General features: G+C 37.9%; 1 long non-coding RNA gene across 1 annotated transcript; it reads left to right on the forward strand.

Annotated features, from left to right (window-relative positions):
- Positions 1-2598: 2598 nt before the first annotated feature.
- LOC130433135 (uncharacterized) lies at positions 2599-4559 on the forward strand. The gene is made up of 2 exons (XR_008908538.1): positions 2599-2687; positions 2865-4559. It is a non-coding gene; the product is annotated as an uncharacterized LOC130433135 (long non-coding RNA).
- The last annotated feature ends 1031 nt before the right edge of the window (positions 4560-5590 follow it).

Genomic DNA, 5590 nt, shown 5'->3' on the forward strand with positions numbered 1-5590 from the left:
ACATCAACCACTTGGCAAAATCAGGTCAAGCGTGTTCCACATAACCTACTAGTTTCTTCCTCTGTACATCCTCACAACGGTTTGAGTGCTGCCTAAATCTTGTTGTACTGTTGTTTTTTAAGAGACCCTTATACATTTTTTTTAGATTCAACATATTGAAGTCATGGTTTTATGCTGTGCTGGAGGTTGCTGGAGGGTTCATGGGAGTTTGCCAAACCTATCCACATGTGCTTTTTGGATTTGGAGAAGGCGTTCGACTGTGTCCCTTGCAGCATCATGTGGAGGGTGCTCTGGGAGTATGGGATTCGGGACCCTTTGCTTAGGGCTATCCAGTCCCTCTACGACCGGAGCAGGAGCTTGGTTCGCATTGCCGGCAGTAAATCAGACTTGTTCCCGTTGCGGGTTGGACTCCGGCAGGGCTGCACTTTGTCGCCGGTTCTGTTCATAATCTCTATGGACAGAATTTCTGGGCGCAGCCAGGGGCCGGAGGGTGTCGGTTTGGGGAACACACAATTTCATCTCTGCTCTTTGCGGATGATGTTGTCGTGCTGGCCCCATCAGACCAGGACCTACAGCATGCACTGGGACAGTTTGCAGCCGAGTGTGAAGCGGCTGGGATGAGAATCAGCACCTCTAAATCTGAGGCCATGGTTCTCAGTCGGAAAAGGGTGGCTTGCTCACTTCAGGTTCGGTGGAGAGTTCCTGCATCAAGTGGAGGAGTTCAAGTATCTGGGGGTCTTGTTCACGAGTGAGGGAAGGATGGAACGGGAGATTGACAGACGGATCGGTGCAGCCTCTGCAGTAATGCGGTCGCTGTACCGGTCTGTCGTGGTGAAGAAGGAGCTGAGCCTCATGGCGAAGCTCTCGATTTACCGGTCAATCTACGTTCCTACTCTCACCTGTGGTCATGACCGAAAGGACAAGATCCAGGATACAGGTGGCCGAAATGTGCTTTCTCCGCAGGGTGGCTGGGCGATCCCTTAGAGATAGGGTGAGAAGCTCGGTCACTCGGGAGGAGCTCAGAGTAGATCCGCTGCTCCTCCACATCAAGAGGGGTCAGCTGAGGTGGCTCGGGCATCTTTTCCGGTTGCCCCCTGAACGCCTTCCCGGGAAGGTGCTCCGGCATGTCCCACCGGGAGGAGACCCCGGGGAAAACCTAGGACACGCTGGAGGGACTATGTCTCCCGGCTGGCCTGGGAACGCCTCGGTGGCCCCCCGGAAGAGCTGGAGGAAGTGTCTAGGGAGAGGGAAGTCTGGGCATCCCTGCTTAGACTGCTGCTCCCGCGACCCGGCCCCGGATAAAGCGGAAGAAAATGGATGGATGGATGGGTGGATGGGTTTTATGCTGTGCACTGTAAAAAAATTGTTCATTTAACTTTTTGTTTTGACTCAGTTAAGTTTTCAACTTAAAAAGTTTAGTTGACGCCAAAACATTTGGCCCATAAACTTTTCGTTTTTTAAGTTTTCAAGTTACCTGTACTTAGTTTAGTTGAATATCGTAAACTCACTTTTTCAAGTTGTATGTGCTAAAAATCATGTTTATCAACTTAAAGTATCACAAAAAATTAAGTTAATTTAATATAAACTAACTTTTTGTCTGTACTAAATATTACGTTCATTCAACTTAATGTAGCTTATTTAACTAGAAAATGTAGCTAAATATATAAAAACAAAGATTTTGCACAGGATCATTTGATTGATACTGAATTGACTCAACCAGTGTTTTAAAGTTGAGGCGACAAATACTCTAGTTGAGACAGTAAAAACTAAAGATGTCAAGCTGAAATTACAAATTCAGAAACTACAAGTTGAATCAATTTAAGAAAATTAAGAAGAAACAACTAAACTGCTGAATCACTTTTTACATCTTAAAGCATCAACTCAGAAGTCTTTGAAGACATGACATTTAGAGAGACAAACTTTCTTACTCTCTCTTTCTCACTTTGTCTTCCCGTAGATTCACCGCAGCCAATGAAGGGTTCCGCTACAGGAAGTATTATTGGAGGAATTCTCGGTGTAATCATCCTGCTTGCTATTATTGCAACTGTTGTAGTGATGGTTCGCAAACGGCAGAGAAGAAACATAGAGTAAGTACCCTAAGCGTATTCTTTCACTGTTGCAGTAAAAAGTATTTTGATCGCGGTACCCTGTTTTATTAAAAGTTACATATGAATGAGCAATGCATGTTTTCCTGCATTGATTATCTATATATGTGTTTTCACAGTGCTCCACCCACTCACAAACCTCCTCCTCCCATGAAGTCTTTTCTTATGAAGACAGTGAGTATAGGAGAGATAAACATACATGTTTTATTGGCACAAGAGAACTTGAATTCATTTTGGAATTCATAGTAGGAAACTGTTGCAGCTATTTTTTGCAAGCCAGAGTTAGACAGTGTGATCAGTTTATGCATGTAAATCTGGTTACACTGTGGGTCCTAAATGACTGACTCAAAATCATATTTTAACCTGGTAATAAGCAGTTAATAATGAAATTAAGTGTAAAATAAATAAACATTTTGATTTAAAATGAGGAAAATCCTTAAGAGACATTTTGGTGCTGATCATGTTAAGACAACGTTACCCTGGGTGAACATTTGTTTTTTTATCTTATAGCCGACCATCAGTGAACCTATTTCTAATTCTCAAAACATGAAACATGTGACACACAGTGAGAAGCCGGATACAGTAAGAACTCAATATTCCTCTTCTAATTATTTGTGGGATTTAAATAATCATACAAATAATGTATCACAGATGTTTAATGGCATAATAATCAGGGTTTAATATTCACACACTTGTCTAGTATGTGCTTTCACATTACACTCTAACTGCAGTCTCTCGTTTATTCCACTAATCTGACAGAGTCTCTCGGCGTATTATGATGAGGGTGATCGTCATGAGACTTCACAACACAATGCCTCTTATGCCTGGGGGCAGAAAGAGGCTCTGTTTCCTGACAATGATGATAGAGAGAGAGACGGGAGGATGGAAGAGGAACGTTACTTCTCTGTCAATAGAGGGAGTAGCTTTATGTCATCAGGTGTGATGGTCTAGGACAGGAGGATCTTGCTGTGCCATATACATTGACCCCAAAAACAATTAAGATACTTAATTCAGATACTTACTTGTGTAAAAGTAGAAACATATGTTTAACATAAAAAATGTACAGTAAAATATTAAAAAATCCTTACAAACATGTTTACCAAAAGTTTTTTTTTAATTTTTAATTAAAGCTGGACAGTACTTTTTTACTCTAGTATATTTTCAAGTTTTTGTACCTTAGTGTTTCCACTTTCGAAAGAATATACTTCATTATATTCTAAAGCATCTGTCATACTTATTACTCCACTAAATTTCATAAATACAAGTTGTTTTTCCTTTTTATACTTAAAAAGTAAAATTAAGAAAGTACTAGATTTATAATTGAAATAAAAATAAAAAATAAACATTTACTGTATTTATGAAAGGTAGTGGATATACCGTATGCTTTATAATGTAGGGAAGTTTCAAAGTGAAAACATCTGATAAAATACTTGAACATTTTCTCAAATACTGTCCACTGTGCATTTCTGGTTGCCAAGCATAATGGAACATGTCCATAGTTAATGTGACAAATTGCACATCTGGTTACTCTGATAAGACGCCTGTGTGAACTTGAGTGTAAAGACTTTTTGGGGCCATCCACTGTACTGTAAATGAGGAGTCAAAAAGAGATGACATGTTTTTAGAGCCCTATTTTATACTGTAATGTGAACACTACACTGTGGAATTTCTATACTTTTTATATTCATTAGTATTAAGTAAATATTACGTTTTTTAAACTGTATTTTAAATATCTTTTATTTTTTACTGTACACAATGTTAGCTAAACACTGTATGAGCCATTCTCGAAAGAGGCTCTTTCTTACTGAAACCTCAACGGTTGAATGAAGGCATTTGTGCTTGTCTGTGTGCACTTATATATGTAGCTGTGCACACACACTTTATTTGTCTGTTTGTATCTAATATCATTTATCTTTTCACAATTTTGTTTGCATGTGAAGGTGCAAACAAAATGCGTCATGTGTGTCGCCTCCGAATGTGTGAATGTGTAATATTAAGAATAACGCCTGTTGTTTTAGTTATAAAAACACAATGAGCCAGTGATAAACACATTTAATTGATTGAAACATACAATTCAAAAAGAGAATTGTAATCAATAATGACATACATTGGTGCAATGTACAATCAAGAATGCTAGAAGCTTCTTTTCTCGGTGAAAAAAATCAGCTCTAAAACAAAAAGGGTTTTATTTGTTTACTCCTCAATCTTCCAGCCTTCCTCTATGTTGTTTAATTGATTTAAAATGTTACCTTACAAGATTGAGTTTTTTGTATTGATTTTTAGATTTAGTACAACACACTAGATCTAATTATTCGCATCCTGTTGCAATTTATTTTTATTTAATTGCATTGATTTCTTTGTTTTTAGTTTGCTGCTCTGGAGTATTAATCTTTGTTACAGTCTTTTCCCCTGTACTGCTATTGATTGTTCATTCTCAATAAACGGTGAAAGGGTGATGTTATCTCTGCTTTAAATGGCTGTGTACGGGCGGAATACTCACAATATTTTATTACATTTTATAATTTATATATTTTATTATTATTCACTTTCATTTTAATATTCTTATATGGTCAGTTCTATCATAAAATATTAATTTTGTCTATTTTAATATACTTTTCTAATATAGAGATTTAAACTATCCAATCATGTTGCAAGACTATTGGGATCCTAACCCTAAATTTACCACGAGAAGGCATTAATTTGTGGTAAGGATAGATGAAATCTCCGTCCCATCATTATGGTTTTACTTTCATCAACTTTTTCTAGAAGATACTAAACCAGCTGTCCTCGCTCGACAGTGTCATTGTGTAATCAAACCACACGAGGGCGCTCTCTCACAAAAATACGCACTTGCATGCTAACCATTTCACAGTCAGACGTAATTATTTTAATATATCTAATAAAAATGAACTAAATTTGGTTTTAGACATTACAGATTCAGATTGTGTAACCTCGGTCGGCCTATACATACCTGGAGAAATAGTTTCTATCTGTCTAAAATCATACAAACAGACATAATCAAACAGAAGTGGCACCCCTTTCCAAGCACTCATGAACTGAGTGAATGATCTCAGACGTGTTTTAATGAAAGGGAAACTAACCTTTTGTACTAATTATTTAACATAAATAAAATCAGCATTTTTTATTAGTATAAACTTGGAATGAGAATTTTTGAATTCATTTTAAATCATAAATCCCATGGTTTATTTTATATTGACCCTAATTTTCATATAAATTATGATATAACCCTGTGTTTTTATTCCGAACTGCTATAGGAAGTACAGCTGATGAACTTGACATGGTCATGAATCCCAAATAATCCCAAATGTACCTGCAGAAGCCCTGGTTGCATGGATCCCAGGGCGGCTGTTGCTAGGCAACCAATGAAATTACCACAGCAACATCAGCATCATCAGATGATAGAAAGAAAATGCAAGTGAAGGAAACAATTGTCTGGTTTTGAATACCGTGGTGCCGGGATTGAT

This window comes from Triplophysa dalaica, chromosome 12, assembly GCF_015846415.1.
Source record: "Triplophysa dalaica isolate WHDGS20190420 chromosome 12, ASM1584641v1, whole genome shotgun sequence".
Lineage (NCBI taxonomy): Eukaryota > Metazoa > Chordata > Actinopteri > Cypriniformes > Nemacheilidae > Triplophysa > Triplophysa dalaica.